The 13,169-nt window shown below is 48.1% G+C and overlaps 1 long non-coding RNA gene across 1 annotated transcript in view; it reads right to left on the bottom strand.

Annotated features, from left to right (window-relative positions):
* LOC146786175 (uncharacterized) overlaps positions 1 to 12,702 on the bottom strand; it is a 94,519-nt gene extending 81,817 nt beyond the window's left edge. The window contains exon 1 of the long non-coding RNA XR_014970863.1: positions 12,574 to 12,702. This is a non-coding gene — a long non-coding RNA (uncharacterized LOC146786175). The remainder of the gene's footprint in view (positions 1 to 12,573) is intronic.
* Between the last annotated feature and the right edge of the window lie 467 nt (positions 12,703 to 13,169).

The raw sequence follows: 13,169 nt of genomic DNA, 5'->3' as shown, positions 1-13,169 counted from the left end.
GACCCGGGACTAGGCTCCACACTCTGTGGCTGCGAACTCTCTTGCAATCACCTACCCGGGACACTGCCCACTCCAGGGGCCATTGTGAATGTGATATAAACTCTCACCTGCCGAGAGTAACTCCAAACCACTCCCTGCTGCATTTGCTGTTACTCTTTGGTTTACGAGAAGGCTTGCATTGCTATTGAGCAGCCCATATTTTATTTTGTGAGGAAAGCTTGCCCTCGTTTTTCATATAGTACACACATTAAGGGCCTTATTACGATGTTGGGTGGACTTGCGTCATTCTGACACCGTCGCAGCCCTGCGACCAACCAACCTCTGGTCGGCAGTCCCAATCGCCTAATTACAATGCGACCGAATGCTGTTCGGTTGCATACTCCCATTTCCCCTTTTTCCTAAACCAGCAATAACACAAGCTCCCATTGAGAAATGAGAGGTGTTGTTCATCCCTGCACCCCATGGTAGGCACCTCAAGATGCCTGCCACAAGGTGCAGGGATCAACAGGGGGGCACCATAGATGCCACCTCGGCCTTCAACCGAGGCCGCACGCACAAGAGGGCCCTGCTGGGGGCCCCCAAACACGCTTTCCGACATGCTTCCATGTGGCACAGGCTGGCATGGAAACCATGTCGGAAACCATGGATCGTAATCCCAAGGGCGGAATAACCCGCCCTTTGGGATTAAGAGCCGGTTCCGACTGGCCGACGGGCTCCTTGAGCCCATCGGAAGCCAGCCGGAATGACCAGCTGGTTTAGTTTCCGACTGCCTAGATTGTAATTAGGTGGTCGGAAAGTAAACCGAGGAGCTGATTACGATGTGGCCCGGAAGGTTCCGACCGTCTGTTGGAGCCTTTCCAAGCCGCATCGTAATCGCCCCTCAGTGTGTGTGTCTGCGTGGGTATCTGTCTGATTCCCACACTGCTCCTGCACAGCTTTATCTGTTCTAGTGTGAGGAAAGCTTGCACGGTTGTTGGCTACACTACACATGTTATGCATTTGTGTGTGTATGTTGCATGTTTCTGTGGGACTGCGAGTCTGAATTTTGCACTGTGATTGCAAAGACTCTATCTGTTTTTTTGTGGGTAAAGCCATGCACACGATGCAACTATTGGGTGTATGCGATGCAATACTGTGTTCTGTCTGTTTTCTGTGTGTTTACACAAGATGTCTTGCCTTCTACTGTCTGCATAAGGCAACTATTTTTAAAACAGAGTAGATTATCACAGGGAGGGGTGGCTAAGGGACTTGGAAAGCCTTTCTCACAGGAAGAGTGGAGGTCAAAGCAGGGAGGGAGTATCATGGTCTTACCCAGTGTTTTAAACAGAAATATAAAATTGCAGGTACTCCCTAGAGTCCCTGTTTGCTCCCGAGCTGAGCCGGTACTCCCCCACTGAATGTATTGCAGCAGTGGTGAGAAGTGCAGGTCCCTTTCCTTTCACATTAAAGAAGCATGGGTACTCAGCAACAGACAGCACCGGCCCATTTAAAGCCCCGGTCTCACCCAGCTGCCCCCAGCAGACCCGTTCTTTGCCTTTCTGTGGACAGTGGCAGCATGGGTTTATCCACGTGAAGTATGGCCAACAGTAGAAGTTGGACAAATCATTAACATTTGGGCCACATCTTCTCCTAGAGCTTTCAAAGCACTCTACAGGGTTTTGATGCTCAGCCCATGTACATTGCTCCCCCTGCTAATGGGGATAATGAAAAATGTAAAAAAATACGCACAGGGTGTGGGCTGTGTGTGAAAGCCTGGCTGCGGGCGCACTGCAGTTCATTAGGCCTCGGCTAGACAGCATTTGCGCTGTCTCTGCGAAACGTGTTGTATATACTTTGTGGGCTTCAGCCCGCCCATAGTCTTCCTATTTACTGGCTTCATCGTAGCTCTTCTATTCTTTCTCCCCCATTTGTCCATAGCGTGCATTTGTCATGGCTCTTGCTGTGTGTAGACCTCCTTGAGAGCAGGGGCAAAGTACTAAATACACTGGTCACACTTTTAGCATGTGGTTTACTAACTACTTTTTTCTTCCTTGGAAAGCAATTTACTTGATCGGTCTTGTTTTCTAACTCGCTCTGCTCTTTTCTGTTTTTGTAAACAGGCCAGTCACCTTGTTCTTATCGCGTGACATTTGCTAAGCAGTCAAAGACTGAGATCAAATGTCAGACACTGTTTTTAGAGGGTGCCTGTTCCATGCTCCCACCCCCTCCACCCATCGCTCCACTCTCTCATCACTGCTTCGCTGCTTGTTTCCTGGTATTCTCAGCTGGTTCCCTAGTATACCACCTTCCATGTTCCTCCCACCCTCCCTTGCTCGTGTACTTACACCCACCCGTTCTCCCTCATTCTTTTTGCTTTCTCTTTCCCCATCCGTTGCTTCCCCCACCTGCCGCCCCTGTTGGTGCTTGCTTTTTTTTGCTTGTTTTATTTTTGCTTGCCCCATTGTTGCTTGTTAATAAATAAACAGCCACGAACCGCTGAGTTGACCTGTCTACAGTGAGTTTAGTAAAACTAGAGAGCTAACTTGTTGCACAAACTTACTTGTGCTAGGTACCATTCTTCTGAGCTAATTACTTTTACAGTTCTTTAGCTGGGACGCAAAATGCATTTGTTGACAAAATATTACTTTTGTCTGCCCTTTTACCAAAGTACGTAAAAGTGCAAAACATATGCTGGTCCATTACTAAGTTAGCAATGTCTTTTAAAATAATTTGTTCATTCTAAAAAGATCATTTTGAATGGGAGGATCAATAGAAATTTTAATTGTGTTTTTTTCATAGAAGGTAAGTTTTCATGTATGTCCTAAAATGGTTAAGGACATGTTGCTTCGCTACCTTCTGATTTTCGGGGTGTTTAATAAGCCCATGGTATGTCTCACAGCAGTCCTTCTTTTGTGTCGGTGACTGCCGTCATTGAAATTCTCTGTCACTGGCTTCTTCAAATTTCAGTCTTACTTACTTTTCATTCTACTGTTTTTTTTTTTTTAGGTTTGAAATGTTTGGGCACTCTTCGGTTTTGGGATGATATGGTCCGCCTCTGTTATCGTATTTGAGCAAAGAAAGGATTCCATAGATACGAACTGTCTGACCGTCGAAGTGAATAAGGCACCCGTACTGTAATCATGTTTCATTTAAATGTACAACTTTCTTCTGTTATCCTCTTAGAATATGTTTCTTCTTCACCACAAACCTAAACAGACTTTTCAATGGGAAATAAGCTCCATCCGTCCTTTTTTTTATTATTTAAAAATTGGCATTGAGCCATTTCTAATATTAGTTTTATTGGGAAAAAACATAATGTGCTTATCATTCTGCGGGTTATTGAATGTAGGCTTCAGATTTTGCAAATGCATTGACATTTTACCAGTGGATGACCTCACCACGCATTTCAAGCATTACTCCCACATCTGTGCTCATAAACTGAAAGAGGTCTTGAAAACTGTTCATGTTGAAATAGTACTTAACCTTCACTTAAACAATCAAGATATTGCATCGATTTACAAGCATCTGAGGATAACACTGCCAGCTTGAAGATTGGTATTTTCCTTCCTGCTTTTTTGTACTTTTTTGGCAAATTGTAGTGTATGTATGATCCAAGACAACCAATTCTTTCTTGTTTTCTGGTGTTGCAGGGATTTATGTTTATCGTTTAATAACAAAATGTCACCTTGACAGTGAATATATTACTTTCAAAATATATTTATCCCTGTATTTCCTCCATTTAAAAAATGTAATATTTTAATTGCACACATGATACAAATGGCTTAACGCGCTGAATTAACCGCAATAGGTAAAGTGACCAGTGCCGTCATGTTATATGGTGTCTATGAATGTGAGAACCATGATAAAGTAGGCAGGTTTACCTATGCTTTCCTCTCCTGCTTCACTGACCACCCAAAATAGTTACAATCCAAAATGTCATGTTTCCTGTGGTTGTAGCATAAATGTGCTTATTGCGGTAGAGCACACCACTAGAGAGAGAACTACTGTCATTAAAATTCGACCCTCAGGATGTGTTTGTAAATGATTAATTGAAATTCCACTAGCATAATTGCAGTGACAGCTGATCCAAGGATTGTTCTCATCTTGATATTTGGGAATAAAGAATCCTGTTTTGACCTAATTCTTAGGAAAGAATGACTGGTCCCACATAGAACGGATTCAGTTTGCCTTCTTCTGTTGTTACACATTAAACATTGATTTGTTTTGTAATTCAGAAGAAAGTTGACCTCATGAATTCTTTTTTCGGTCCAAGCCTGCCAGACAGCGCCACTATCTGGTTTGCTAAAGACATCTTGAGGACTTTTAGAAAGCTGACCTAAGAATGCATTGCACTCGTTGCTTACCATTGGCTTTAAGGTTTGTAACTCACATTTTCTGGCTTTCTATTTGCTGGCTTTATCTGCTTTAGGCTTTACAGCTCGAGCTGGCTCCTCCATTGCCTATACCTTGTTTACTGTATTCTTCCACTAACTCGCTTTCTGTAAACAGACCTTTAAATCTTGTTCTTATTTTGTCACATTTGCTGTGACAGTGGTCAAATGTCAAGCGCTCTCTTCCAAGGGAGCTTGGTGTTTATTTTTCCTTTCTCTGACTTCAAAGTGAGAGAATTTATGTGACAATCCAGCTGAGTATTAATGTAAGAGGAGCGGGTATAGGATGTTTTTTTCTAGCACACAACCAACATGTTAGCTCTACTCTTGTTTCACAATATATCAGAATTTGTACACATGAAGCACATTATTTTGTAATTCTGAAGTGTAGTGGAAACAAATATTTGAATAAGTTCAAGACACATCTGTACACTAGGTGATGACATTTGCACACATTATCATTTGTGTGTTGTAAAACCGTATTTCAGTGCAAATGTAATCATTTCTAAAAATGTTTTGTCTGTAATGGCAGTGCACAACCACACCATGCACATGCCACACTATGCCACTCCACTTCACTCTATGCCCTTCCACTCTGTGCCACACCACTCCATTCTACGACACTCTACTCTACTCACCTCCACTCTTAGACACTGTACAATACGCCACGCCACACCACTCAACTCCACACCATTCAAATCCATGCCATTCACTCCACAAAACAACATGCCACTCCATAATACGCCCCTCCACTCCACACCACACACTCCATTCTACCTCACTCCAATCTACCCCACTCCAATGCAGTTGACTCCACTCCAATGTGCCCCAATCAACCCCACCCACCTCCAATTGCTACAAACTCCTCCAATGTACTCCACTCCAATTTATTCCACCCCACTCCAATCTACCCCACCCCACCTCACCCCACTCGAATCTGCCCCAATTCAATCTACCCCATTCCACTCCAGCATACCCCAATCCACTCCAATATGATCCAATCTACTTCACTCTACTACAATCTACTCCACTCCAATCTACACCACTCCACTTTAATTCACCCCAATCCACTCCACTACAATTTACCCCACTCCACTCAATCTAACCCAATCAACCCTACCCTACTCCAATTTACCCCACTCCACCCCAATCTACCGCACTCCACTCCAAACTATCCCACTCCACTCTACCCCACTACACTCTGTGTTTTAACTGGTGTGATATTTTTAACATTGCAACCTTGCACTCAGGCACTTCAGGGCGACGTGCAGCGGACCCAGCGCTGTCACGGGAACACCCTCCACCTGCCTTCATCGCCGCTAGCCACGCCTACTCTGAGGCCACGCCCCCTCCCCGCCCTACTTAAGGGCTGATACCACGATCGTTCGCTTGGCTCCGTTCTCCTGAGGCGAAAAGCCGGGAGGTGACATTGCTATTGTTATTTACTCTGTGTTTTAACTGGTGTGATATTTTTAACATTGCAACCTTGCACTCAGGCACTTCAGGGCGACGTGCAGCGGACCCAGCGCTGTCACGGGAACACCCTCCACCTGCCTTCATCGCCGCTAGCCATGCCCACTCTGAGGCCACGCCCCCTCCCCGCCCTACTTAAGGGCTGATACCACGATCGTTCGCTTGGCTCCGTTCTCCTGAGGCGAAAAGCCGGGAGGTGACATTGCTATTGTTATTTACTCTGTGTTTTAACTGGTGTGATATTTTTAACATTGCAACCTTGCACTCAGGCACTTCAGGGCGACGTGCAGTGGACCCAGCGCTGTCACGGGAACACCCTCCACCTGCCTTCATCGCCGCTAGCCACGCCCACTCTGAGGCCACGCCCCCTCCCCGCCCTACTTAAGGGCTGATACCACGATCGTTCGCTTGGCTCCGTTCTCCTGAGGCGAAAAGCCGGGAGGTGACATTGCTATTGTTATTTACTCTGTGTTTTAACTGGTGTGATATTTTTAACATTGCAACCTTGCACTCAGGCACTTCAGGGCGACGTGCAGCGGACCCAGCGCTGTCACGGGAACACCCTCCACCTGCCTTCATCGCCGCTAGCCACGCCCACTCTGAGGCCACGCCCCCTCCCCGCCCTACTTAAATGTGCATTCCCAGAACACGCAGCGGGCGCGACGAATGCGCGCCGAAGTTGCGCCTAAGTTAAGCCCGTCTGCGCCCGTCCGCGACTGGCCGGGACTAGGGGCGCCCCACTCTGCCCCACGCACCACCTATTCCCCGGACCTACTTCGTAGCTACCGGGGCCAATGGCCCATCTCGCCCACAACAATTTCCTGGATATCTGCTCTTGGCATAACTCCCTCCACCCCCCCCGTCTTGCCCTGGGCCCACTGGTGATACCTCTCTTACGAGTTTTGAGTTAGTCCCTTTGCCTTTGCCCAAAAACCTCACTGCTTTCTATCTTAATACTCGGTCTGCTGTTGCTCATGCGCACGAACTCTCGGTCCTGTTGGACCTTCATGCTCCCGATCTTCTCTTTTTGACCGAGACCTGGTTCGGCGATGACTCCCTCCCTGCCCTCCTTTCCACCTTACCGGCTTCCTACTACGCCCTTAGGGCGGATCGTCCTTCAGGCAGAGCCGGGGGCGGCGTGGCGGTCATCGCACGTACAGATCTCCCTTTCCAAGTCCTACCCTTACCTACCATTGCCACCACTGAATTTCTGGTGATTCGCACAGTTTCTACCTCTCCCCCTCTAACCTGCTTCCTCACCTACCGCCCTCCTCAGTCCCCCCTGCAGTTTCTCCCCGACTTTTTGGAGATCCTGGCTACCATTACAGTCAATAATTCCTCCATCTTGCTCCTTGGGGATTTTAATTTCTGGCCCTCTGATCCCGCCGAATGTCCCTCATCAAAGGAATTCTCCGAAACCCTTCACTCTCTAAACTTTATTTCTCACGTTCACTCCCCCACCCACATTAAAGGTCATCGGCTTGACCAGATCTGGTCCCTGAACTGCCCTGTGGAATCACTTGCTATTTCCCCTTGTTCTTGGTCTGATCACCACCTGATCTCCTTTCTCCTTCCTATTCTCCCTCCAGCTAAGCCCCCCCGGCCCAAAAACACCTGGGTCCGTTCATGGGGCAGGGTCAATCTCGAGAATCTCTCCTCTCTTCTCACCCGCTCTCTCCCCTCTCTTCAGGGCCTTACCACCGCCTCCCAGGTTGATACTATAGATCAGTGGCTCTCTCATAGCCGCGACTCCGTTGCCCCGCTCAAGCGCATTTCCTCTAAACGCGACAAAGATGCTAATCGGTGGTTTAATAAAGAGCTCAAAACCACCAAATTAACAGTCTGTCGCGCGGAGCGGGCCTGGAGGAGAAACTATTGCCCCACCTTGAAACTGGAATACTCTAACATTCTGAGCCAGTACAAGAAAGCCATCGTGGAGGCTAAAACATCTTATTTCTCCTCCAAGATTTTAGCAGCAGAGAATCAGTCTAAGGAAATTTTTACCATCGTTCACAGCCTGGCGTTCTCTGACCGAACTACTCTTAGACCAGTCCCGTCTGAAGATCTTTGTTTCTCTCTCAATGATTATTTCATCCAAAAAATGTTAACCATTAAGGCCAACATTCCTCTCCCTTCCCCCCCTTTTGATGTTCCTCGATGTCCTCCCCCCAAGGGCGCACTGACCACCTTTCCTCCCATCACTAAGGAAAACTTTACCTCTCTGATCCCTTTGATCAAATCTGGCTCCCCGCACGATCCCTGTCCTGCCCATATCCTCCGCTACATCTTTGTTTCTTGCCCAGACCCTCCCCTTCATCTCCTAAATAGCTCCCTCTCTCAATGCATAGTTCCCAGCTCCCTGAAATCTGCGGTTATTGTGCCCATTTTGAAAAAACCAGGGGCAGACCCCTCTGACCCAGCCAATTTCCGCCCCATCTCCCTTTTGCCATTTTTGGCTAAAGTGCTCGAGCGCCACGTCACTCGCGCTCTGAGTTCCTTTGTGGAGAAGCACGGAGCCCTTGCCTCTCGCCAAGCTGGCTTCCGCCCCGCACACTCAACGGAGTCCGTTGTTATGTCGGTTCTAGACACCCTCAGGGAGGGCATGGACACTAACCAGTACCAGGCCCTCGTGCTCCTCGATCTCTCAGCCGCCTTTGATACAGTGGACCATAACATTCTGCTTTCCCGTATCGGGGCGGCGGGGATCGGGGGGACTGCCCTGGTCTGGTTATCCTCCTTCCTGAGTAACCGCACCCAGGCTGTCCGCCTGGGTGAATTCACAGCGGACGTCCGGAAAGTTCAGTGCGGGGTCCCCCAAGGTTCCTCTCTCTCTCCCCTGCTGTTTAATTTGTATATTGCCCCTTTAATTTTTTCTCTTCAACAGATGGAGGTCACCGTTTTCAATTATGCGGATGACCTCCAGCTGGTCTTTAATCTTTCTTCTCCTTCAGCTGTTCTTAACTTTCAAACTGTCATGCTTCATATCAGGGACTGGATGAACCACAACCACCTGAAACTCAACCCTGATAAAACCGAGTTGGTGCTGACGGGCGGTTCATCCAGCCCCTGGTCCCCTCTCTTTTGGCCCCCCGCCCTCGGTCCCTCTCCTGCTCCCTCTTCCTCAGTCAAAACTTTAGGCATAAAACTTAATTCTCAACTCACCCTTCACTCCCAGGTCAGCTCTGTGGTTTCCTCTTCTTTCCTCTCACTGCGCACTATACGCAGGGTGTCCAGCTTCTTCACTTTTTCTGCCCTCAAACTCATTATCCTGGCCATGGTGATGTCCCGCCTGGACTATGGGAACGCCCTGTATGCCGGTATCCCCGCATACAGTCTGCGCCGCCTACAACAAATTCAAAACCAGGCGGCTCGCCTGGTCTTCAATCTTCCTAAATTTCATCACTCCACCCCACTTTTGTATTCACTACATTGGCTTCCTGTGCGAGCTAGAATTCAATTCAAGCTCGCATCCATTACCTTTTTGGCCCGATCGGGCTTGGCACCTGCTTTCATTTCTTCTGAAATTGCCTCATATATCCCCACCAGGTCTTTGCGTTCCTCTTCCCAGTTCCTCCTCACCATCCCACGCTTTCGGAGAAAGAAGTGGGGAGGATCTAAATTTGCTATCCTTGCCCCTACCCTCTGGAATTCCCTTCCCCTCGAACTTCGTTCCATCACCCTCTATTCACAGTTCCGCAAATGCCTTAAAACCCACTTATTCACTAAATCCCTTGTATAAACACTTCCCCTTCCCTCCCTGTTTCTAACCTCAGTTTCCGTTAGCCACAGCGCCAAGAAACCGCTGGTATACGTGCGCTTTATAAATACTTTCAAATTCAAATTCAATTCCAATCTACCCAAGTCAGATTTACCCCACTCTATTCCAATTTACTCAATTCCACTCCAAACTCCACTGCAATCTGTCCAACTCCTCTCCACTCTAATCTACCCCACTCCAATATGCCCCACTCCCCACAATCTACCCCACTCCACTCTGCCACATATCAATCCTCCGAGTCTACCCCAGTCCACTCCACTCTAATCTACCATACTCCACTCTACCACACTCCACTCTACCTAAATCTACCTCACTCCACTTCTTCCACTCTACCCCACTCCAGTCTAACACACTCCAGTCAAATCTACCCCATTCCACTCCAGTCTAACCTACTCCACCCCAATGCACCCTACTCCACCTCACTCCAATCTACTGCACCCCAATCTACCCTCCTCAATCTTTCCCCACTCCAATCTACCCCATTCCAATCTACCCCATCTACTCCACTCCAATCTACCCCACTCCATCCCACTCTGCCCCACCCCACTGCAATCTACCCTACTCCACTCTTCCTCAGTCTATATCACACCACTCTAAACTTTTCGACTACCCTACTCTTCCCTACTCCAACCTACCTCACTCCAATCCACCCAATCTATCCCAATCTACCACACTCCATTCCACTCTACCCAATCTATTCCACTGAACTTCACTCTAATATACCAAATGCCACTCAAATATACCCAATTTCAGTCATCTAATCCACTCCACTACAATCCACCACAATCCAATCTACCCTACCCCACTCCATCCCAAACTATTTGACTCCAATCCACCTCATCCAATCCACCCCACTCCAATCTACCCCTATCTACTGCACTCCAATCTACCCCACTCCATCCCACTCCGCCCCACCCCACTGCAATCTACCCTACTCCACTCTTCCTCAGTCTGTATATCACCACTCCAAACTATTCAACTCCAAACTACCCTACTCCACTCTACCCCAATCTACCCCACTCCAATCCACTCAAACCAATCTATTCCATTCCACTTCACTCCAATATACCACATGCCACACAAATCTACCCCACTCCAGTCCATCTAACCCACTCCAATCCATCCCAATCCAATCTACCCTACCCCACTCCACCCCAAACTATCCGACTCCAATTCAATCCATCCAATCCGCCCCACTCCAATCTACCCCATTCTATCCCACTCCAATCTACCCCACTCAAATCTACCCCATTACGTCCCATTCTAACCCACACCACTCAATCCAACTCAACTTCAATCTACTCCACTCCAACCTACCCTACTCCAAACTACCCTACTCCTATCTCTCTCCCTTTAATCAACCTCACCTCCAATCTACCCCACGTCACTCCAGTCTACCTACCATAATCCACCCAATCTATCCCACTGCAATCTACCCCACTCCCTCCTAATCTACCCCACTCCACTCTACCCCAATTCACTGCACTCCACTCTTCCCCAATCTGCGAGACTCCACTCGAATATACCCTGATCTACTCCACTCCAATCTACCACACTCCACTCAGTCTACACAACTCCAATCTACCCCTCTTTACCCCAGTGTACTCCACTTCTCTCCAATCAACTCCACTCCCCCACTTCAATCTACCCCACTGTACTCCACTCCAATCTATTTCCCTCCTATCTTCTTCACTCTACCCCAATCTAGCCCGCTCCACCCCACTGCTATCTACCCCACCCTACTCTATCCCACTCCCCCAATCTACCCCACTCCCCTCAGTCTACCCCACTCCCCTCTACTCTACTCCAAATTACCCCACTCCAAACAACCCCAATGTATCCCCAGTCCATTCCATTCTACCGCTCTATAATCCACCTAATGTACCCCACTTCACTCCACTCCAATCTACCCGACTCCATTCTACTCCACTGCACTCCAATCTACCCCAATCCACCCCACTCGACTCTTCCAATTCTACCCAACTCCACTCCAGTCTATTCCAATATATACCACTCCAATCTCCCCTACTTCAATCTACCCCACTCTAATCTACCCCAATCTAGTCCACCTCTATCTACCCCAGTCCACCCCAAACTACCCCATCCCAATCTATTCCAGTTCAATCTACCAAATAAATCTATCCAACCCCCCCAGTCCAATGTATCCCACTCCGTCCCACTAAAATCTACCCCAATCCCCCACTCCATTCTACCCCACTTTACCACACTCTGCTATATGCCAATATATCTACCCCACTCCAATCTCCTCACCCCACTTCACGCCACTTCCTTTTATCCATGCTGAACAGCAGCCACACTAATGTACATAGCTGCTAAAACATTTTGCCGAAGCCAATAGCTCTTGCATAGGCAAGACCTATTAAAGACCTATTGGCTTTGCCAATGCTTGTTTTTAAATATAATTACATATTATAAATATCACTCAGTGATGTGACCTTATATACTAAAGCGGACTTTTTCCGCATTTTAAGGAAATACATTTTTTGTTTTTTGTTTTGAAAAGTCTTTCTCATGTTTTTACGCTATATGTGTTGCTCGATTTGCATGCCATGGCTGAGCTCGCGTTATGGCTTTTAGCCGGCTCCACACTCCCCGTTAATTTGTCGGCTCTCCCACCTTCTGGGGACAGGAGAGGGAGTTTAGAAGGTAGGCTCCCGGGGACCCTGGCCAGACAATATAACCGTGGCTGCTCCCGTCCGTGGCAGTACAGCCAGGCCTCCAGAGGACGGCGCGGCAGACCAATGCCACGGTCGCCGAGCGCAATCAAATATTTATTTTTAGCGCGCGCATGAGCGGCCCATTAATAACCTCCCCCCCCCCCCCGCCGCCGCCTCCCTGCCCCCCTCTCTCCCTCCCTCCGCATCTCGCCGTGCTCCTTGGCGAGAGCCAGGGGGCGCAGGCAGACATGCAAAGGCTGCACAAAATACTTACTCATTCGGAGGATCCGATTGGTTGGGTTTACAGGCAGGGAAGACGATGCACTTTTCCCAGTGACTTGCGTTGGAAAGCGGGAAGAAACTAAAAGAAAGCGATTAAATAGCATTCTTGGCTGAAAGTGTGAGTCTCCCGCCTAGAAAGGGGCGGGGCGTGGCGTCTCTGCGCGGGACTTCCGCGGAACCCAGACATGGTGCACCTGACGGGAAAATGACACAACTGGGTGTTTTAGTCACCTGCACAGAACATTTCTTATGGTGAACGAACGACGGGTAAACCGGAGGAGTGGAGGGAAGAAATGATGGGAAAATGAAAGCTGGGAAAGGATGATAGAGAGAAGTGAGAGGCGATGAAGAAAATAAAATATATAGGAAAGCTAACAAAAAAGAAATGTAGAAAACGGGCAAGACAAGGCAAGTGGGAAAAGGAAAGTGATAAGGAAAAAAAGTGTAGAAAGGGGGTTGGGGACGACGAGGCCCAGGCGAAATTTAATTGACTCCTTTGCAATTAAAGCCATTTTGGGAGTTTCGGGTTACGCTTGTTAGACAAAATGTTATGTTGCGTAATTACGCCCCTTTCGCTGGCAAATTATA

The sequence above is a fragment of the Triturus cristatus genome, chromosome 11 (assembly GCF_964204655.1).
Source record: "Triturus cristatus chromosome 11, aTriCri1.1, whole genome shotgun sequence".
NCBI classification, from domain to species: Eukaryota; Metazoa; Chordata; class Amphibia; order Caudata; family Salamandridae; genus Triturus; species Triturus cristatus.
The sequence above is the reverse complement of the archived record's forward strand: the minus strand, read 5'-3'. Positions and strand labels throughout refer to the sequence as shown.